Source organism: Hyperoodon ampullatus (assembly GCF_949752795.1).
Source record: "Hyperoodon ampullatus genome assembly, chromosome: X".
Classification (NCBI taxonomy): domain Eukaryota; kingdom Metazoa; phylum Chordata; class Mammalia; order Artiodactyla; family Ziphiidae; genus Hyperoodon; species Hyperoodon ampullatus.
Genome location: NC_136913.1, coordinates 143,299,455 through 143,324,346, shown reverse-complemented (window position 1 = coordinate 143,324,346; position 24,892 = coordinate 143,299,455).

Genomic DNA, 24,892 nt, shown 5'->3' with positions numbered 1-24,892 from the left:
TTATGATGATGGGCATGGTGCATTGTGATTACAGGGTTCATGGTGCATTGAGATGAAAAGGGACATGGAGCATTGTGATTACAGGTGTCTTGGAGCATTGTGATGACAAGGGCATGTAGCATTTTGAATGAGAAGGCCATGGAGCATTCTGATGACATGCGTCATGGAGCTTTGTGATGACAAGGGCATGGAGCATTTGTCTGAATATTTTCATGGATTATTGTGATGAGAGTGGGCATGGAGCATTGTGATGACAAGGACACGGAACACTGTGATACATGGGTCATGGAGGATTGTAATGACAAGGTCATGGAGCATTGTGATGAGAAGGGCATCGAGCATTGTGATGACAAGCGTCATGGAGAATTGTGATGACAAGGTCAAGGAACACTGTGTTACATGGGTCATGGAGGATTGTAATGACAAGGGCATGGAGCATTGTGATGAGAAGTGCATCGAGCATTGGTATCACAAGCGTCATGGATCTTTGTGATGACAAGTGCATGGAGCAATTTGATGAGAGGGTTCATGGAGCATTGTGATGACAATGGCATGGAGCATTGTGATGCCAATATTTATGGAGCTTTGTGGTGACAAATGTCACAGAGCCTTGTGATTACGAGGCTATGGACCATTGTGATGACAAAGGTCATGAATCATTGTGATGACTGGAGTCACGGAGCATTGTGATGACAGGGATCATGGTGCATTGTGATGACAAGTGCTTGGAGCATTGTGATGACAGGGGCATGGAGCACTGGTCTGACAAGTTTCATGGATTATTGTGATGACAGTGCGCATGGCACACTGTGATGACAAGGGCATGGATCATTGTGATGCCAAGGTCATGTAGAATTGTGAAGACAGGGGTCAGGGAGCATTGTGATGACATATTTCATGGTCCATTGTGATGACAATGGCAAGGAGCATTGTGATGCCAAGTGTCATGGAGGATTGTGATGACAAAGGTAATGTTGCATTGTGATGACAAGGGCTTGGAGCATTGTGATGACATGGGCCATTGAGAATTTTGATGACAAGGTCGTGAAGCATTGTGATGACAAGCGCATGGAGCTTGCTATGACAGGGGTCATGGAGCATTGCGATGACAAGTGCATGGATAATTGTGATGAAAAGTGCACGGAACATTGTGATGAGATGTGTCATGGAACATTGTGATGACAAGGACGTGGAGAATACTGATAACCAGGGCATGGAGCATTGTGATGGCAAGACCGGGGAGCATTGTGATGAGAAGACCATGGATAATTGTGCTGACGGGCGTCATGGAGCTCTGTAATGACAAGGGGCATGGAGCATTGTGATGACAGGGGTCATGGAGCATTGTGATGACAGGGGTCATGGAGCATTGTCATGACAAGGGTCATGGAGCATTCTGATGACAAGCTTGTGGAGTATTGTGATGACAATGGCATGGAGCATTGTGATGAAAAGTGCATGGATCATTGTGATGACTGGGGTCATGGAACATTGTGATGGCATGCCTGAGGGAGTATTGTGATGACTAGTGATGGAACATTGTGATATCAGTGGTGAGAGACCATTTTCATGAGAAGTGCATGGAGCATTGTTATGACAAGTTTTATGGAGCATTGTGATGACAAGGATGTGGAGCATTGTGATGACAAGCGCATGGTGCCTTGTGATGACATCGGTCATGGAGCATTGTGATGAGAAGTGTCATGGATCATTGTGATGGCAAGTCCGTGGATCACTTTGATGAGAAGACCAATGATAATTGTGATGACGAGCGTCATGGAGCACTGTAATGACAAGGGGCAAGGAGCATTGTGATGACAGGTGTCATGGAGCATTGTGATAACAGGGGTCATGGAGCACTGTGATGACAAGGGTCATGGAGCATTCTGATGACAAGCTTGTGGAGTATTGTGATGACAATGGCTTGGAGCATTGTGATGAAAAGGGCATGGAGCATTGTGATGAAAAAAGCATGGAGTCTGTTCATGAAAGGTTTCAAGGAGCATTCTGATGACAAGTGTCAGGAAGCATTGTGATGACAAGTGTATTGAGAATTGTCATGACAATGATCATGGAGCATTGTGATGACAAGGCATGGAGTATTGTGATATCAGACATCATGGAGCATTGTGATGACAAGTGTTATGGAACATTGTGTTCACAGGTGTTTGGAGCATTGTGATGACAGAGGTCATGGATCATTTTGATTTCAAGGAGCATGAGAAATGTGATGACAATGGCATGAATCAATGTGAACCCAAGGTTCATGGAGGATTGTGATGACAGTGGTAACGGAGGATTGTGATGACAAGTGCATGGAGCATTGTGATGACAAGGTCATGTAGCATTTTGCTGACAAAGGCATGGAGCATTGTGATGACAATGGTCATGGAGCACTGGGATTAGAAGCATCATGGAGCATTGTGATAACAGGGGTCATGGAGCATTGGGAAGGCAAGCGTATAGATCATTGAGATGAAAAGGGTCATGGAGATTTTTGATGACAAGAGTCCCGGATCACTGTATTGTCAGGGCTCATGGCACGTTGTGGTGACAGTGGAAATGGAGCATTGTGATGACAGGTGTCATGAAGCATTGTGATGAGAAGACCATGGAGCATTGTGATGACAAGTCTCATGGAGCAATCTGATGAAAAGGGGCATGGAGCATTGTGATTACAGGTTTCGTGGAGCACTGTGATGACAAGGGCATGGAGCATGGTGATGACAAGGTCATGTAGCATTTTGCTGACAATGCCTTGGAGCATTCTGATGACATGCGTCATGGAGCTTTGTGATGACAAGCGCATGGAGCATTGTGATTACAGGGGCCTTGGAGCATTGTAGTGAAAAGTGCATGGATCATTGTGAGGAAATGGCATGCAACCCTGTCATGACAGGTTTCAAGGAGCATACTGAAGAGCAGTGTCAGGGAGCATTGTGATGACAAGTGTATTGAACATTGTGTTGACAAAGGTCATGGAGCATTGTGATGAGAAGACAATGGATAATTGTGATGAGGAGCGTCATGGGGCATTGTGATGACAAGTGTTATGGAACACTGTGATCAGAAGGGTTTGGAGCATTGTGATGACAAAGGTCATGGAACATTTTGATTTCATTGTGATGACAATAGCATGAAGCATTATGATGATGGGCATGGTGCATTGTTCTGACAGTGTTCATGGAGAATTGAGATGAAAAGGGAAATGGAGCATTGTGATTACAGGGTCTTGGAGCATTGTGATGACAAGGTACATGGAGCCTTGTGATGATGATGCTGTGGAATATTGTGATGGCAGGGGTCATGGAGCATTGTTATGACAGGGCTAATGGAGCATTGTGATGACAAGGGCATGGAGCATTGGTTTGAAATATTTCATGGATTATTGTGATGACAGTGGGCATGGAGCATTGTGATGACAAGGGCAGGGATCACGGTGATACATGGGTCATTGAGGATTGTAATGACATGGCATGGAGCATTGTGTTGAGAAAGGCATCGAGCATTGTGATGACAAGTGTCATGGAGCTTTGTGATGACAAGTTCCAGGAGGAATGTGATGAGAGTATTCATGGAGCACTGTGATGACAATGGCATGGAGCATTGTGATGTCAAGGGTCATGGAGCTTGGTGATGACAAAGGTCATGGAGCATTTTGATGACAAGAGTGTGGTGCATTGTGATGAGTATGGCAGGGAGCATTGTGATGAAAGGGTCATGGAACAATTTGATGAAAAGGGTCAGGGAACATTTTGATGACAGGGGTTATGGAATATTGTGATGTCAGTGGTCATGGAGCATTGTGATGATAAGGGCATGTAGCATTTTGATGACAGGGGTCATGGAACATTGTGATGACAGGGGTGAGGGAGTATTGTGATGACTAGTGATGGAACATTGTGATATCAGTGGTGAGATGGCATTTAGATGAGAAGTGCATGGAGCATTGTGATGACAAGTTTTATGGTGCCTTGTGATGACAAGGTTGTGGAGCATTGTCATGACAAGTGCATGGCACATTGTGATGACATGTGTCATGGAGCATTGTGCTGACAAAGGCATGGAGAATTGTGATGACAAGTTTTACAGAGCAGTGTCATGACGAGGGAATGGACCATTGTGATGACAAAGGTCATAAAGCATTGTGATGACTGGAGTCACGGAGCATTATGATGTGAGGAGTCATGGAGCATTGTGATTACAAGGGCATGGAGCATTGTGATGACAGGGGCATGGAGAATTGTTCTGACAAGTTTCATGGATTATTGGTATGAGGGTGGGCAAGGCACATTGTGATGACAAGGGCATGGAACCTTTTTATGACAAGGTCATGTATTATTGTGAAGACAGGTGTCAGGGAGCATTGTGATGACACATGTCATGGTGCATTGTGATGACAATGGCGTGGAGCATTGTGATGCCAAGAGTCATGGAGGATTGTGATGACAAATGTAATGGAGCATTGTATGACATTTGCTTGGAGAATTGTGATGAAAAGGGTCATGGAGCATTGTGAGGACCAGGGCAGGGAGCATTGTGATGGAAAGACCGTGCAGCATTGTGATGAGAAAACCATGGATAATTGTGATGACGAGCGTCATGGAGCACTGTAATGACAAGAGGCATGGAGCATTGTGATTACAGGGGTCATGGAGCATTGTGATGACAGGGGTCATGGAGCATTGTGATGACATGTGTCATGGAGGATTCTGATGACAAGCTTGTGGAGTATTGTGATGACAATGGCATGGAGCATAGTGATGAAAAGACATGGAGCATTGTGATGAAAAAGGCATGGAGCCTTTTCATGACAGGGTTCAAGGAGCATTCTGAAGACAAGTGTCAGGGAGCAGTGTGATGACAAGGGCATCGAGCATGGTGATGAGAAGGCCATGGAGCATTCTGATGATATGGTCATGGAGCTTTGTGATGAGAAGGGCAAGGAGCATTGTGATTACTGGGGTCTTGGAACATTTTGATGAAAAGCACATCGATCATTGTGATGAAAAAGACATGGAGTCTTGTCATGACAGGGTTCAAGAAGCATACTGACGACAAGTGGCAGGGAGCATTGAGATGACAAGTGTATTGAGCATTGTGATGACAAAGGTCATGGAGCATTGTGATGAGAAGACCATGGATAATTGTGATGAGGAACATCATGGGGAATTGTGATGACAAGTGTTATGGAACATTGTGATCACAACGGTTTGGAGCATTGTGATGACAGAGGTCATGGAGCATTTTGATTTCATTGTGATGACAATAGCATTAAGCATTATGATGATGGGCAAGGTGCATTGGAATGACAGAGTTCATTGAGCATTGAGATGAAGAGGGGCACGGAGCATTGTGAATACAGCGGTCTTGGAGCACTGTGATGACAAGGGCATGGAGCATTCTGATGAGAAGGCCATGGAGCATTCTGATGACATAAGTCATTGAGCTTCGTGATGACAAGGGCATGGAGCACTGTGATTACAGGGGTCTTGGAGAATTGTGATGAAAAGGGTCATGGGGCCTTGTGATGACGAGGCCATGGAACATTGTGATGGCAGGGGTCATGGAGCATTGTTTTGACATGGGTAATGGAGCCTTTTGATGACAAGGGCATGGAGCATTTGTGTGAAAAACTTCATGGATTATTGTGATGAGTGTGGGCATGGAGCATTGTGATGTCAAGGGCAAGGAACACAGTGATACATGGATCATGGAGGATTGTAATGACAAGGGCATGGAGCACTGTGATGAGAAGAGCATCGAGCATTGTGATGACAAGCGTCATGGAGCTTTGTGATGACAAGGGCATGGAGCAATGTGATGAGAGGGTTCATGGAGCATGGTGATGACAATGGCATGGAACATTGTGATGCCACGGGTCATGGAGCACTGGGATGACAAGCGTCACGGAGCATTCGGATTACAGGTGTCATGGAGCATTGGGATGACAAGCGCATGGATCATTGTGATGACATGTGTCTTGGAGCATTTTGATGACAAGAGTCCCAGATCATTGTGTTGTCTGGGGTCAGGGAGCGCTGTGATGACAGTGGTCATGGAGCATTGTGATGACAGGTGTAATGGAGCATTGTGATGGCAAGGGCATGGAGCATTGTGATGAGAAGTCCATGGAGCATTTTGATGACATGCATCATGGAGCTTTGTGATGACAAGGACATGGAGCATTGCGATTACAGTGGTCATGGAACATTGTGATGACAGGGGTGAGGGAGTATTGTGATGACTAGTGATGGAACATTGTGATATCAGTGGTGAGAGAGCATTTTGATGAGAAGTGCATGAAGCACTGTGATGACAAGTTTTATGGAGCATAGCGATGAAAAGGATTTAGAGCATTGTGATGAAAAGTTCATGGCACATTGTGATGTCATGGGTCATGGAGCATTGTGCTGAGAAGCGCATGGAGCATTGTGATGAAAAGGGACATGGAGCATTGTGATGTCCAGGTCATAGAGCATTGTGATGGCAAGACCGTGGAGCATTGTAATCGCATGACCATGGAGCATTTTGATGACGAGTGTCATCGAGCACTGTAATGACACGGGGCATGGAGAATTGTGATGACAAGGGTCATGGAGCATTCTGATGACAAGCTTGTGGAGTGTTGTGATGACAATGGCATGGAGCATTGTGATGAAAAAGGCATGGAGCATTGTGATGAAAAAGGCATGGAACCTTTTCATGACAGGTATCAAGTAGCATACTGACGTCAAGTGTCAGGGAGCATTGTGATGACAAGTGTGTTGAGCATTGTGATGACAATGGTCATGGAGCATTGTGATGACAAGGGCATGGAGTATTGTGATGACAGGCATCATGGAGCGTTGTGATGACAAGTGTTATGGAACAATGTGATCACAAGGATTTGGAGCACTGTGATGACAGATGTCATGGATCATTTTGATATCAAGGAGCATGGAGCATTTTGATGACAGGGGTCATGGAGCATTGTGATGAGAAGATCATGGAGTACTGGGCTGAAAATGTACATGGAGTATTCTGATGAAAGGGGTCATTGTGCATTGGATGACTAGGTCCTGGAGCACTCTGATGAAAAGACCATGGAGCCTTGTGATGAGAAGTCTCATGGAGCATTCTGATGAAAAGGGGCATGGAGCATTGTGATTACAGGGGTCTTGGAGCATTGTGATTACAAGGGCATGGAGCATTGTGATGAAAAAGGCATGGAGCCTTGTCATGACAGGGTTCAAGGAGCATACTGATGGCAAGAGTCAGGGAGCATTGTGATGACAAGTGTATTGAGCATTGTGATGACAAATGTTATGGAGCATTGTGATGAGAAGACCATGGATAATTGTGATGATGAGCGTCATGGGGCGTTATGATGACAAGTGTTATGGAACATTGTGATCACAACGGTTTGGAGCATTGTGATGACAGAGGTCATGGAGCATTTTGATTTCATTGTGATGACAATAGCATGAAGCATTATGATGATGGGCATGGTCCATTGTGATTACAGGGTTCATGGTGCATTGAGATGAAAAGGGACATGGAGCATTGTGATTACAGGTGTCTTGGAGCATTGTGATGACAAGGGCATGTAGCATTTTGAATGAGAAGGCCATGGAGCATTCTGATGACATGCGTCATGGAGCTTTGTGATGACAAGGGCATGGAGCATTTGTCTGAATATTTTCATGGATTATTGTGATGAGAGTGGGCATGGAGCATTGTGATGACAAGGACACGGAACACTGTGATACATGGGTCATGGAGGATTGTAATGACAAGGTCATGGAGCATTGTGATGAGAAGGGCATCGAGCATTGTGATGACAAGCGTCATGGAGCATTGTGATGACAAGGTCAAGGAACACTGTGTTACATGGGTCATGGAGGATTGTAATGACAAGGGCATGGAGCATTGTGATGAGAAGTGCATCGAGCATTGGTATCACAAGCGTCATGGATCTTTGTGATGACAAGTGCATGGAGCAATTTGATGAGAGGGTTCATGGAGCATTGTGATGACAATGGCATGGAGCATTGTGATGCCAATATTTATGGAGCTTTGTGGTGACAAATGTCACAGAGCCTTGTGATTACGAGGCTATGGACCATTGTGATGACAAAGGTCATGAATCATTGTGATGACTGGAGTCACGGAGCATTGTGATGACAGGGATCATGGTGCATTGTGATGACAAGTGCTTGGAGCATTGTGATGACAGGGGCATGGAGCACTGGTCTGACAAGTTTCATGGATTATTGTGATGACAGTGCGCATGGCACACTGTGATGACAAGGGCATGGATCATTGTGATGCCAAGGTCATGTAGAATTGTGAAGACAGGGGTCAGGGAGCATTGTGATGACATATTTCATGGTCCATTGTGATGACAATGGCAAGGAGCATTGTGATGCCAAGTGTCATGGAGGATTGTGATGACAAAGGTAATGTTGCATTGTGATGACAAGGGCTTGGAGCATTGTGATGACATGGGCCATTGAGAATTTTGATGACAAGGTCGTGAAGCATTGTGATGACAAGCGCATGGAGCTTGCTATGACAGGGGTCATGGAGCATTGCGATGACAAGTGCATGGATAATTGTGATGAAAAGTGCACGGAACATTGTGATGAGATGTGTCATGGAACATTGTGATGACAAGGACGTGGAGAATACTGATAACCAGGGCATGGAGCATTGTGATGGCAAGACCGGGGAGCATTGTGATGAGAAGACCATGGATAATTGTGCTGACGGGCGTCATGGAGCTCTGTAATGACAAGGGGCATGGAGCATTGTGATGACAGGGGTCATGGAGCATTGTGATGACAGGGGTCATGGAGCATTGTCATGACAAGGGTCATGGAGCATTCTGATGACAAGCTTGTGGAGTATTGTGATGACAATGGCATGGAGCATTGTGATGAAAAGTGCATGGATCATTGTGATGACTGGGGTCATGGAACATTGTGATGGCATGCCTGAGGGAGTATTGTGATGACTAGTGATGGAACATTGTGATATCAGTGGTGAGAGACCATTTTCATGAGAAGTGCATGGAGCATTGTTATGACAAGTTTTATGGAGCATTGTGATGACAAGGATGTGGAGCATTGTGATGACAAGCGCATGGTGCCTTGTGATGACATCGGTCATGGAGCATTGTGATGAGAAGTGTCATGGATCATTGTGATGGCAAGTCCGTGGATCACTTTGATGAGAAGACCAATGATAATTGTGATGACGAGCGTCATGGAGCACTGTAATGACAAGGGGCAAGGAGCATTGTGATGACAGGTGTCATGGAGCATTGTGATAACAGGGGTCATGGAGCACTGTGATGACAAGGGTCATGGAGCATTCTGATGACAAGCTTGTGGAGTATTGTGATGACAATGGCTTGGAGCATTGTGATGAAAAGGGCATGGAGCATTGTGATGAAAAAAGCATGGAGTCTGTTCATGAAAGGTTTCAAGGAGCATTCTGATGACAAGTGTCAGGAAGCATTGTGATGACAAGTGTATTGAGAATTGTCATGACAATGATCATGGAGCATTGTGATGACAAGGCATGGAGTATTGTGATATCAGACATCATGGAGCATTGTGATGACAAGTGTTATGGAACATTGTGTTCACAGGTGTTTGGAGCATTGTGATGACAGAGGTCATGGATCATTTTGATTTCAAGGAGCATGAGAAATGTGATGACAATGGCATGAATCAATGTGAACCCAAGGTTCATGGAGGATTGTGATGACAGTGGTAACGGAGGATTGTGATGACAAGTGCATGGAGCATTGTGATGACAAGGTCATGTAGCATTTTGCTGACAAAGGCATGGAGCATTGTGATGACAATGGTCATGGAGCACTGGGATTAGAAGCATCATGGAGCATTGTGATAACAGGGGTCATGGAGCATTGGGAAGGCAAGCGTATAGATCATTGAGATGAAAAGGGTCATGGAGATTTTTGATGACAAGAGTCCCGGATCACTGTATTGTCAGGGCTCATGGCACGTTGTGGTGACAGTGGAAATGGAGCATTGTGATGACAGGTGTCATGAAGCATTGTGATGAGAAGACCATGGAGCACTGTGATGACAAGTCTCATGGAGCAATCTGATGAAAAGGGGTATGGAGCATTGTGATTACAGGTTTCGTGGAGCACTGTGATGACAAGGGCATGGAGCATGGTGATGACAAGGTCATGTAGCATTTTGCTGACAATGCCTTGGAGCATTCTGATGACATGCGTCATGGAGCTTTGTGATGACAAGCGCATGGAGCATTGTGATTACAGGGGCCTTGGAGCATTGTAATGAAAAGTGCATGGATCATTGTGAGGAAATGGCATGCAACCCTGTCATGACAGGTGTCAAGGAGCATACTGAAGAGCAGTGTCAGGGAGCATTGTGATGACAAGTGTATTGAACATTGTGTTGACAAAGGTCATGGAGCATTGTGATGAGAAGACAATGGATAATTGTGATGAGGAGCGTCATGGGGCATTGTGATGACAAGTGTTATGGAACACTGTGATCAGAAGGGTTTGGAGCATTGTGATGACAAAGGTCATGGAACATTTTGATTTCATTGTGATGACAATAGCATGAAGCATTATGATGATGGGCATGGTGCATTGTTCTGACAGTGTTCATGGAGAATTGAGATGAAAAGGGAAATGGAGCATTGTGATTACAGGGTCTTGGAGCATTGTGATGACAAGGTACATGGAGCCTTGTGATGACGATGCTGTGGAATATTGTGATGGCAGGGGTCATGGAGCATTGTTATGACAGGGCTAATGGAGCATTGTGATGACAAGGGCATGGAGCATTGGTTTGAAATATTTCATGGATTATTGTGATGACAGTGGGCATGGAGCATTGTGATGACAAGGGCAGGGATCACGGTGATACATGGGTCATTGAGGATTGTAATGACATGGCATGGAGCATTGTGTTGAGAAAGGCATCGAGCATTGTGATGACAAGTGTCATGGAGCTTTGTGATGACAAGTTCCAGGAGGAATGTGATGAGAGTATTCATGGAGCACTGTGATGACAATGGCATGGAGCATTGTGATGTCAAGGGTCATGGAGCTTGGTGATGACAAAGGTCATGGAGCATTTTGATGACAAGAGTGTGGTGCATTGTGATGAGTATGGCAGGGAGCATTGTGATGAAAGGGTCATGGAACAATTTGATGAAAAGGGTCAGGGAACATTTTGATGACAGGGGTTATGGAATATTGTGATGTCAGTGGTCATGGAGCATTGTGATGATAAGGGCATGTAGCATTTTGATGACAGGGGTCATGGAACATTGTGATTACAGGTGTGAGGGAGTATTGTGATGACTAGTGATGGAACATTGTGATATCAGTGGTGAGAGAGCATTTAGATGAGAAGTGCATGGAGCATTGTGATGACAAGTTTTATGGAGCTTGGTGATGACAAGGTTGTGGAGCATTGTCATGACAAGTGCATGGCACATTGTGATGACATGTGTCTTGGAGCATTGTGCTGAGAAGCGCATGTAGGATTGTGATGACAAGGGTCATGGAGCATTGTGCTGACAAAGGCATGGAGAATTGTGATGACAAGTTTTACAGAGCATTGTCATGACGAGGGAATGGACCATTGTGATGACAAAGGTCATAAAGCATTGTGATGACTGGAGTCACGGAGCATTATGATGTGAGGAGTCATGGAGCATTGTGATTACAAGGGCATGGAGCATTGTGATGACAGGGGCATGGAGAATTGGTCTGACAAATTTCATGGATTATTGGTATGAGGGTGGGCAAGGCACATTGTGATGACAAGGGCATGGAACCTTTTTATGACAAGGTCATGTATTATTGTGAAGACAGGTGTCAGGGAGCATTGTGATGACACATGTCATGGTGCATTGTGATGACAATGGCGTGGAGCATTGTGATGCCAAGAGTCATGGAGGATTGTGATGACAAATGTAATGGAGCATTGTATGACATTTGCTTGGAGAATTGTGATGAAAAGGGTCATGGAGCATTGTGAGGACCAGGGCAGGGAGCATTGTGATGGAAAGACCGTGCAGCATTGTGATGAGAAGACCAATGATAATTGTGATGACGAGCGTCATGGAGCACTGTAATGACAAGAGGCATGGAGCATTGTGATTACAGGGGTCATGGAGCATTGTGATGACAGGGGTCATGGAGCATTGCGATGACAAGTGCATGGATAATTGTGATGAAAAGTGCACGGAACATTGTGATGAGATGTGTCATGGAACATTGTGATGACAAGGACGTGGAGAATACTGATAACCAGGGCATGGAGCATTGTGATGGCAAGACCGGGGAGCATTGTGATGAGAAGACCATGGATAATTGTGCTGACGGGCGTCATGGAGCTCTGTAATGACAAGGGGCATGGAGCATTGTGATGACAGGGGTCATGGAGCATTGTGATGACAGGGGTCATGGAGCATTGTCATGACAAGGGTCATGGAGCATTCTGATGACAAGCTTGTGGAGTATTGTGATGACAATGGCATGGAGCATTGTGATGAAAAGTGCATGGATCATTGTGATGACTGGGGTCATGGAACATTGTGATGGCATGCCTGAGGGAGTATTGTGATGACTAGTGATGGAACATTGTGATATCAGTGGTGAGAGACCATTTTCATGAGAAGTGCATGGAGCATTGTTATGACAAGTTTTATGGAGCATTGTGATGACAAGGATGTGGAGCATTGTGATGACAAGCGCATGGTGCCTTGTGATGACATCGGTCATGGAGCATTGTGATGAGAAGTGTCATGGATCATTGTGATGGCAAGTCCGTGGATCACTTTGATGAGAAGACCAATGATAATTGTGATGACGAGCGTCATGGAGCACTGTAATGACAAGGGGCAAGGAGCATTGTGATGACAGGTGTCATGGAGCATTGTGATAACAGGGGTCATGGAGCACTGTGATGACAAGGGTCATGGAGCATTCTGATGACAAGCTTGTGGAGTATTGTGATGACAATGGCTTGGAGCATTGTGATGAAAAGGGCATGGAGCATTGTGATGAAAAAAGCATGGAGTCTGTTCATGAAAGGTTTCAAGGAGCATTCTGATGACAAGTGTCAGGAAGCATTGTGATGACAAGTGTATTGAGAATTGTCATGACAATGATCATGGAGCATTGTGATGACAAGGCATGGAGTATTGTGATATCAGACATCATGGAGCATTGTGATGACAAGTGTTATGGAACATTGTGTTCACAGGTGTTTGGAGCATTGTGATGACAGAGGTCATGGATCATTTTGATTTCAAGGAGCATGAGAAATGTGATGACAATGGCATGAATCAATGTGAACCCAAGGTTCATGGAGGATTGTGATGACAGTGGTAACGGAGGATTGTGATGACAAGTGCATGGAGCATTGTGATGACAAGGTCATGTAGCATTTTGCTGACAAAGGCATGGAGCATTGTGATGACAATGGTCATGGAGCACTGGGATTAGAAGCATCATGGAGCATTGTGATAACAGGGGTCATGGAGCATTGGGAAGGCAAGCATATAGATCATTGAGATGAAAAGGGTCATGGAGATTTTTGATGACAAGAGTCCCGGATCACTGTATTGTCAGGGCTCATGGCACGTTGTGGTGACAGTGGAAATGGAGCATTGTGATGACAGGTGTCATGAAGCATTGTGATGAGAAGACCATGGAGCACTGTGATGACAAGTCTCATGGAGCAATCTGATGAAAAGGGGCATGGAGCATTGTGATTACAGGTTTCGTGGAGCACTGTGATGACAAGGGCATGGAGCATGGTGATGACAAGGTCATGTAGCATTTTGCTGACAATGCCTTGGAGCATTCTGATGACATGCGTCATGGAGCTTTGTGATGACAAGCGCATGGAGCATTGTGATTACAGGGGCCTTGGAGCATTGTAATGAAAAGTGCATGGATCATTGTGAGGAAATGGCATGCAACCCTGTCATGACAGGTGTCAAGGAGCATACTGAAGAGCAGTGTCAGGGAGCATTGTGATGACAAGTGTATTGAACATTGTGTTGACAAAGGTCATGGAGCATTGTGATGAGAAGACAATGGATAATTGTGATGAGGAGCGTCATGGGGCATTGTGATGACAAGTGTTATGGAACACTGTGATCAGAAGGGTTTGGAGCATTGTGATGACAAAGGTCATGGAACATTTTGATTTCATTGTGATGACAATAGCATGAAGCATTATGATGATGGGCATGGTGCATTGTTCTGACAGTGTTCATGGAGAATTGAGATGAAAAGGGAAATGGAGCATTGTGATTACAGGGTCTTGGAGCATTGTGATGACAAGGTACATGGAGCCTTGTGATGACGATGCTGTGGAATATTGTGATGGCAGGGGTCATGGAGCATTGTTATGACAGGGCTAATGGAGCATTGTGATGACAAGGGCATGGAGCATTGGTTTGAAATATTTCATGATTATTGTGATGACAGTGGGCATGGAGCATTGTGATGACAAGGGCAGGGATCACGGTGATACATGGGTCATTGAGGATTGTAATGACATGACATGGAGCATTGTGTTGAGAAAGGCATCGAGCATTGTGATGACAAGTGTCATGGAGCTTTGTGATGACAAGTTCCAGGAGGAATGTGATGAGAGTATTCATGGAGCACTGTGATGACAATGGCATGGAGCATTGTGATGTCAAGGGTCATGGAGCTTGGTGATGACAAAGGTCATGGAGCATTTTGATGACAAGAGTGTGGTGCATTGTGATGAGTATGGCAGGGAGCATTGTGATGAAAGGGTCATGGAACAATTTGATGAAAAGGGTCAGGGAACATTTTGATGACAGGGGTTATGGAATATTGTGATGTCAGTGGTCATGGAGCATTGTGATGATAAGGGCATGTAGCATTTTGATGACAGGGGTCATGGAACATTGTGATTACAGGTGTGAGGGAGTATTGTGATGACTAGTGATGGAACATTGTGATATCAGTGGTGAGAGAGCATTTAGATGAGAAGTGCATGGAGCATTGTGATGACAAGTTTTATGGAGCTTGGTGATGACAAGGTTGTGGAGCATTGTCATGACAAGTGCATGGCACATTGTGATGACATGTGTCTTGGAGCATTGTGCTGAGAAGCGCATGTAGGATTGTGATGACAAGGGTCATGGAGCATTGTGCTGACAAAGGCATGGAGAATTGTGATGACAAGTTTTACAGAGCATTGTCATGACGAGGGAATGGACCATTGTGATGACAAAGGTCATAAAGCATTGTGATGACTGGAGTCACGGAGCATTATGATGTGAGGAGTCATGGAGCATTGTGATTACAAGGGCATGGAGCATTGTGATGACAGGGGCATGGAGAATTGGTCTGACAAATTTCATGGATTATTGGTATGAGGGTGGGCAAGGCACATTGTGATGACAAGGGCATGGAACCTTTTTATGACAAGGTCATGTATTATTGTGAAGACAGGTGTCAGGGAGCATTGTGATGACACATGTCATGGTGCATTGTGATGACAATGGCGTGGAGCATTGTGATGCCAAGAGTCATGGAGGATTGTGATGACAAATGTAATGGAGCATTGTATGACATTTGCTTGGAGAATTGTGATGAAAAGGGTCATGGAGCATTGTGAGGACCAGGGCAGGGAGCATTGTGATGGAAAGACCGTGCAGCATTGTGATGAGAAGACCAATGATAATTGTGATGACGAGCGTCATGGAGCACTGTAATGACAAGAGGCATGGAGCATTGTGATTACAGGGGTCATGGAGCATTGTGATGACAGGGGTCATGGAGCATTGCGATGACAAGTGCATGGATAATTGTGATGAAAAGTGCACGGAACATTGTGATGAGATGTGTCATGGAACATTGTGATGACAAGGACGTGGAGAATACTGATAACCAGGGCATGGAGCATTGTGATGGCAAGACCGGGGAGCATTGTGATGAGAAGACCATGGATAATTGTGCTGACGGGCGTCATGGAGCTCTGTAATGACAAGGGGCATGGAGCATTGTGATGACAGGGGTCATGGAGCATTGTGATGACAGGGGTCATGGAGCATTGTCATGACAAGGGTCATGGAGCATTCTGATGACAAGCTTGTGGAGTATTGTGATGACAATGGCATGGAGCATTGTGATGAAAAGTGCATGGATCATTGTGATGACTGGGGTCATGGAACATTGTGATGGCATGCCTGAGGGAGTATTGTGATGACTAGTGATGGAACATTGTGATATCAGTGGTGAGAGACCATTTTCATGAGAAGTGCATGGAGCATTGTTATGACAAGTTTTATGGAGCATTGTGATGACAAGGATGTGGAGCATTGTGATGACAAGCGCATGGTGCCTTGTGATGACATCGGTCATGGAGCATTGTGATGAGAAGTGTCATGGATCATTGTGATGGCAAGTCCGTGGATCACTTTGATGAGAAGACCAATGATAATTGTGATGACGAGCGTCATGGAGCACTGTAATGACAAGGGGCAAGGAGCATTGTGATGACAGGTGTCATGGAGCATTGTGATAACAGGGGTCATGGAGCACTGTGATGACAAGGGTCATGGAGCATTCTGATGACAAGCTTGTGGAGTATTGTGATGACAATGGCTTGGAGCATTGTGATGAAAAGGGCATGGAGCATTGTGATGAAAAAAGCATGGAGTCTGTTCATGAAAGGTTTCAAGGAGCATTCTGATGACAAGTGTCAGGAAGCATTGTGATGACAAGTGTATTGAGAATTGTCATGACAATGATCATGGAGCATTGTGATGACAAAGGCATGGAGAATTGTGATGACAAGTTTTACAGAGCAGTGTCATGACGAGGGAATGGACCATTGTGATGACAAAGGTCATAAAGCATTGTGATGACTGGAGTCACGGAGCATTATGATGTGAGGGGACATGGAGCATTGTGATTACAAGGGCATGGAGCATTGTGATGACAGGGGCATGGAGAATTGTTCTGACAAGTTTCATGGATTATTGGTATGAGGGTGGGCAAGGCACATTGTGATGACAAGGGCATGGAACCTTTTTATGACAAGGTCATGTATTATTGTGAAGACAGGTGTCAGGGAGCATTGTGATGACACATGTCATGGTGCATTGTGATGACAATGGGGTGGAGCATTGTGATGCCAAGAGTCATGGAGGATTGTGATGACAAATGTAATGGAGCATTGTATGACATTTGCTTGGAGAATTGTGATGAAAAGGGTCATGGAGCATTGTGAGGACCAGGGCAGGGAGCATTGTGATGGAAAGACCGTGCAGCATTGTGATGAGAAAACCATGGATAATTGTGATGACGAGCGTCATGGAGCACTGTAATGACAAGAGGCATGGAGCATTGTGATTACAGGGGTCATGGAGCATTGTGATGACAGGGGTCATGGAGCATTGTGATGACATGTGTCATGGAGGATTCTGATGATAAGCTTGTGGAGTATTGTGATGACAATGGCATGGAGCATAGTGATGAAAAGACATGGAGCATTGTGATGAAAAAGGCATGGAGCCTTTTCATGACAGGGTTCAAGGAGCATTCTGAAGACAAGTGTCAGGGAGCAGTGTGATGACAAGGGCATCGAGCATGGTGATGAGAAGGCCATGGAGCATTCTGATGATATGGTCATGGAGCTTTGTGATGAGAAGGGCAAGGAGCATTGTGATTACTGGGGTCTTGGAACATTTTGATGAAAAGCACATCGATCATTGTGATGAAAAAGACATGGAGTCTTGTCATGACAGGGTTCAAGAAGCATACTGACGACAAGTGGCAGGGAGCATTGAGATGACAAGTGTATTGAGCATTGTGATGACAAAGGTCATGGAGCATTGTGATGAGAAGACCATGGATAATTGTGATGAGGAACATCATGGGGAATTGTGATGACAAGTGTTATGGAACATTGTGATCACAACGGTTTGGAGCATTGTGATGACAGAGGTCATGGAGCATTTTGATTTCATTGTGATGACAATAGCATTAAGCATTATGGTGATGGGCAAGGTGCATTGGAATGACAGAGTTCATTGAGCATTGAGATGAAAAGGGGCACGGAGCATTGTGAATACAGCGGTCTTGGAGCACTGTGATGACAAGGGCATGGAGCATTCTGATGAGAAGGCCATGGAGCATTCTGATGACATAAGTCATTGAGCTTCGTGATGACAAGGGCATGGAGCACTGTGATTACAGGGGTCTTGGAGAATTGTGATGAAAAGGGTCATGGAGCCTTGTGATGACGAGGCCATGGAACATTGTGATGGCAGGGGTCATGGAGCATTGTTTTGACATGGGTAATGGAGCCTTTTGATGACAAGGGCATGGAGCATTTGTGTGAAAAACTTCATGGATTATTGTGATGAGTGTGGGCATGGAGCATTGTGATGTCAAGGGCAAGGAACACAGTGATACATGGATCATGGAGGATTGTAATGACAAGGGCATGGAGCACTGTGATGAGAAGAGCATCGAGCATTGTGATGACAAGCGTCATGGAGCTTTGTGATGACAAGGGTATGGAGCAATGTGATGAGAGGGTTCATGGAGCATGGTGATGACAATGGCATGGAACATTGTGATGCCACGGGTCATGGAGCACTGGGATGACAAGCGTCACGGAGCATTCGGATTACAGGTGTCATGGAGCATTGGGATGACAAGCGCATGGATCATTGTGATGACATGTGTCTTGGAGCATTTTGATGACAAGAGTCCCAGATCATTGTGTTGTCTGGGGTCAGGGAGCGCTGTGATGACAGTGGTCATGGAGCATTGTGATGACAGGTGTAATGGAGCATTGTGATGGCAAGGGCATGGAGCATTGTGATGAGAAGTCCATGGAGCATTTTGATGACATGCATCATGGAGCTTTGTGATGACAAGGGCATGGAGCATTGTGATTACAGTGGTCATGGAACATTGTGATGACAGGGGTGAGGGAGTATTGTGATGACTAGTGATGGAACATTGTGATATCAGTGGTGAGAGAGCATTTTGATGAGAAGTGCATGAAGCACTGTGATGACAAGTTTTATGGAGCATAGCGATGAAAAGGATTTAGAGCATTGTGATGAAAAGTTCATGGCGCATTGTGATGTCATGGGTCATGGAGCATTGTGCTGAGAAGCGCATGGAGCATTGTGATGAAAAGGGACATGGAGCATTGTGATGTCCAGGTCATAGAGCATTGTGATGGCAAGACCGTGGAGCATTGTAATCGCATGTCCATGGAGCATTTTGATGACGAGTGTCATCGAGCACTGTAATGACACGGGGCATGGAGAATTGTGATGACAAGGGTCATGGAGCATTCTGATGACAAGCTTGTGGAGTGTTGTGATGACAATGGCATGGAGCATTGTGATGAAAAAGGCATGGAGCATTGTGATGAAAAAGGCATGGAACCTTTTCATGACAGGTATCAAGTAGCATACTGACGTCAAGTGTCAGGGAGCATTGTGATGACAAGTGTGTTGAGCATTGTGATGACAATGGTCATGGAGCATTGTGATGACAAGGGCATGGAGTATTGTGATGACAGGCATCATGGAGCGTTGTGATGACAAGTGTTATAGAACAATGTGATCACAAGGATTTGGAGCACTGTGATGACAGATGTCATGGATCATTTTGATATCAAGGAGCATGGAGCATTTTGATGACAGGGGTCATGGAGCATTGTGATGAGAAGATCATGGAGTACTGGGCTGAAAATGTACATGGAGTATTCTGATGAAAGGGGTCATTGTGCATTGGATGACTAGGTCCTGGAGCACTCTGATGAAAAGACCATGGAGCCTTGTGATGAGAAGTCTCATGGAGCATTCTGATGAAAAGGGGCATGGAGCATTGTGATTACAGGGGTCTTGGAGCATTGTGATTACAAGGGCATGGAGCATTGTGATGAAAAAGGCATGGAGCCTTGTCATGACAGGGTTCAAGGAGCATACTGATGGCAAGAGTCAGGGAGCATTGTGATGACAAGTGTATTGAGCATTGTGATGACAAATGTTATGGAGCATTGTGATGAGAAGACCATGGATAATTGTGATGATGAGCGTCATGGGGCGTTATGATGACAAGTGTTATGGAACATTGTGATCACAACGGTTTGGAGCATTGTGATGACAGAGGTCATGGAGCATTTTGATTTCATTGTGATGACAATAGCATGAAGCATTATGATGATGGGCATGGTGCATTGTGATTACAGGGTTCATGGTGCATTGAGATGAAAAGGGACATGGAGCATTGTGATTACAGGTGTCTTGGAGCATTGTGATGACAAGGGCATGTAGCATTTTGAATGAGAAGGCCATGGAGCATTCTGATGACATGCGTCATGGAGCTTTGTGATGACAAGGGCATGGAGCATTTGTCTGAATATTTTCATGGATTGTTGTGATGAGAGTGGGCATGGAGCATTGTGATGACAAGGACACGGAACACTGTGATACATGGGTCATGGAGGATTGTAATGACAAGGTCATGGAGCATTGTGATGAGAAGGGCATCGAGCATTGTGATGACAAGCGTCATGGAGCATTGTGATGACAAGGTCAAGGAACACTGTGTTACATGGGTCATGGAGGATTGTAATGACAAGGGCATGGAGCATTGTGATGAGAAGTGCATCGAGCATTGGTATCACAAGCGTCATGGAGCTTTGTGATGACAAGTGCATGGAGCAATTTGATGAGAGGGTTCATGGAGCATTGTGATGACAATGGCATGGAGCATTGTGATGCCAATATTTATGGAGCTTTGTGGTGACAAATGTCACAGAGCCTTGTGATTACGAGGCTATGGACCACTGTGATGACAAAGGTCATGAATCATTGTGATGACTGGAGTCACGGAGCATTGTGATGACAGGGATCATGGTGCATTGTGATGACAAGTGCTTGGAGCATTGTGATGACAGGGGCATGGAGCACTGGTCTGACAAGTTTCATGGATTATTGTGATGACAGTGCGCATGGCACACTGTGATGACAAGGGCATGGATCATTGTGATGCCAAGGTCATGTAGAATTGTGAAGACAGGGGTCAGGGAGCATTGTGATGACATATTTCATGGTCCATTGTGATGACAATGGCAAGGAGCATTGTGATGCCAAGTGTCATGGAGGATTGTGATGACAAAGGTAATGTTGCATTGTGATGACAAGGGCTTGGAGCATTGTGATGACATGGGCCATTGAGAATTTTGATGACAAGGTCGTGAAGCATTGTGATGACAAGCGCATGGAGCTTGCTATGACAGGGGTCATGGAGCATTGCGATGACAAGTGCATGGATAATTGTGATGAAAAGTGCACGGAACATTGTGATGAGATGTGTCATGGAACATTGTGATGACAAGGACGTGGAGAATACTGATAACCAGGGCATGGAGCATTGTGATGGCAAGACCGGGGAGCATTGTGATGAGAAGACCATGGATAATTGTGCTGACGGGCGTCATGGAGCTCTGTAATGACAAGGGGCATGGAGCATTGTGATGACAGGGGTCACGGAGCATTGTGATGACAGGTGTCATGGAGCATTGTCATGGCAAGGGTCATGGAGCATTCTGATGACAAGCTTGTGGAGTATTGTGATGACAATGGCATGGAGCATTGTGATGAAAAGTGCATGGATCATTGTGATGACTGGGGTCATGGAACATTGTGATGGCATGCCTGAGGGAGTATTGTGATGACTAGTGATGGAACATTGTGATATCAGTGGTGAGAGACCATTTTCATGAGAAGTGCATGGAGCATTGTTATGACAAGTTTTATGGAGCATTGTGATGACAAGGATGTGGAGCATTGTGATGACAAGCGCATGGTGCCTTGTGATGACATCGGTCATGGAGCATTGTGATGAGAAGTGTCATGGATCATTGTGATGGCAAGTCCGTGGATCACTTTGATGAGAAGACCAATGATAATTGTGATGACGAGCGTCATGGAGCACTGTAATGACAAGGGGCAAGGAGCATTGTGATGACAGGTGTCATGGAGCATTGTGAAAACAGGGGTCATGGAGCACTGTGATGACAAGGGTCATGGAGCATTCTGATGACAAGCTTGTGGAGTATTGTGATGACAATGGCTTGGAGCATTGTGATGAAAAAAGCATGGAGTCTGTTCATGAAAGGTTTCAAGGAGCATTCTGATGACAAGTGTCAGGAAGCATTGTGATGACAAGTGTATTGAGAATTGTCATGACAATGATCATGGAGCATTGTGATGACAAGGCATGGAGTATTGTGATATCAGACATCATGGAGCATTGTGATGACAAGTGTTATGGAACATTGTGTTCACAGGTGTTTGGAGCATTGTGATGACAGAGGTCATGGATCATTTTGATTTCAAGGAGCATGAGAAATGTGATGACAATGGCATGAATCAATGTGAACCCAAGGTTCATGGAGGATTGTGATGACAGTGGTAACGGAGGATTGTGATGACAAGTGCATGGAGCATTGTGATGACAAGGTCATGTAGCATTTTGCTGACAAAGGCATGGAGCATTGTGATGACAATGGTCATGGAGCACTGGGATTAGAAGCATCATGGAGCATTGTGATAACAGGGGTCATGGAGCATTGGGAAGGCAAGCGTATAGATCATTGAGATGAAAAGGGTCATGGAGATTTTTGATGACAAGAGTCCCGGATCACTGTATTGTCAGGGCTCATGGCACGTTGTGGTGACAGTGGAAATGGAGCATTGTGATGACAGGTGTCATGAAGCATTGTGATGAGAAGACCATGGAGCATTGTGATGACAAGTCTCATGGAGCAATCTGATGAAAAGGGGCATGGAGCATTGTGATTACAGGTTTCGTGGAGCACTGTGATGACAAGGGCATGGAGCATGGTGATGACAAGGTCATGTAGCATTTTGCTGACAATGCCTTGGAGCATTCTGATGACATGCGTCATGGAGCTTTGTGATAACAAGCGCATGGAGCATTGTGATTACAGGGGCCTTGGAGCATTGTAATGAAAAGTGCATGGATCATTGTGAGGAAATGGCATGCAACCCTGTCATGACAGGTTTCAAGGAGCATACTGAAGAGCAGTGTCAGGGAGCATTGTGATGACAAGTGTATTGAACATTGTGTTGACAAAGGTCATGGAGCATTGTGATGAGAAGACAATGGATAATTGTGATGAGGAGCGTCATGGGGCATTGTGATGACAAGTGTTATGGAACACTGTGATCAGAAGGGTTTGGAGCATTGTGATGACAAAGGTCATGGAACATTTTGATTTCATTGTGATGACAATAGCATGAAGCATTATGATGATGGGCATGGTGCATTGTTCTGACAGTGTTCATGGAGAATTGAGATGAAAAGGGAAATGGAGCATTGTGATTACAGGGTCTTGGAGCATTGTGATGACAAGGTACATGGAGCCTTGTGATGACGATGCTGTGGAATATTGTGATGGCAGGGGTCATGGAGCATTGTTATGACAGGGCTAATGGAGCATTGTGATGACAAGGGCATGGAGCATTGGTTTGAAATATTTCATGGATTATTGTGATGACAGTGGGCATGGAGCATTGTGATGACAAGGGCAGGGAACACGGTGATACATGGGTCATTGAGTTTTGTAATGACATGGCATGGAGCATTGTGTTGAGAAAGGCATCGAGCATTGTGATGACAAGTGTCATGGAGCTTTGTGATGACAAGTTCCAGGAGGAATGTGATGAGAGTATTCATGGAGCACTGTGATGACAATGGCATGGAGCATTGTGATGTCAAGGGTCATGGAGCTTGGTGATGACAAAGGTCATGGAGCATTTTGATGACAAGAGTGTGGTGCATTGTGATGAGTATGGCAGGGAGCATTGTGATGAAAGGGTCATGGAACAATTTGATGAAAAGGGTCAGGGAACATTTTGATGACAGGGGTTATGGAATATTGTGATGTCAGTGGTCATGGAGCATTGTGATGATAAGGGCATGTAGCATTTTGATGACATGGGTCATGGAATATTGTGATGACAGGGGTGAGGGAGTATTGTGATGACTAGTGATGGAACATTGTGATATCAGTGGTGAGAGGGCATTTAGATGAGAAGTGCATGGAGCATTGTGATGACAAGTTTTATGGAGCTTGGTGATGACAAGGTTGTGGAGCATTGTCATGACAAGTGCATGGCACATTGTGATGACATGTGTCATGGAGCATTGTGCTGAGAAGCGCATGTAGGATTGTGATGACAAGGGTCATGGAGCATTGTGCTGACAAAGGCATGGAGAATTGTGATGACAAGTTTTACAGAGCAGTGTCATGACGAGGGAATGGACCATTGTGATGACAAAGGTCATAAAGCATTGTGATGACTGGAGTCACGGAGCATTATGATGTGAGGGGACATGGAGCATTGTGATTACAAGGGCATGGAGCATTGTGATGACAGGGGCATGGAGAATTGTTCTGACAAGTTTCATGGATTATTGGTATGAGGGTGGGCAAGGCACATTGTGATGACAAGGGCATGGAACCTTTTTATGACAAGGTCATGTATTATTGTGAAGACAGGTGTCAGGGAGCATTGTGATGACACATGTCATGGTGCATTGTGATGACAATGGCGTGGAGCATTGTGATGCCAAGAGTCATGGAGGATTGTGATGACAAATGTAATGGAGCATTGTATGACAATTGCTTGGAGAATTGTGATGAAAAGGGTCATGGAGCATTGTGAGGACCAGGGCAGGGAGCATTGTGATGGAAAGACCGTGCAGCATTGTGATGAGAAAACCATGGATAATTGTGATGACGAGCGTCATGGAGCACTGTAATGACAA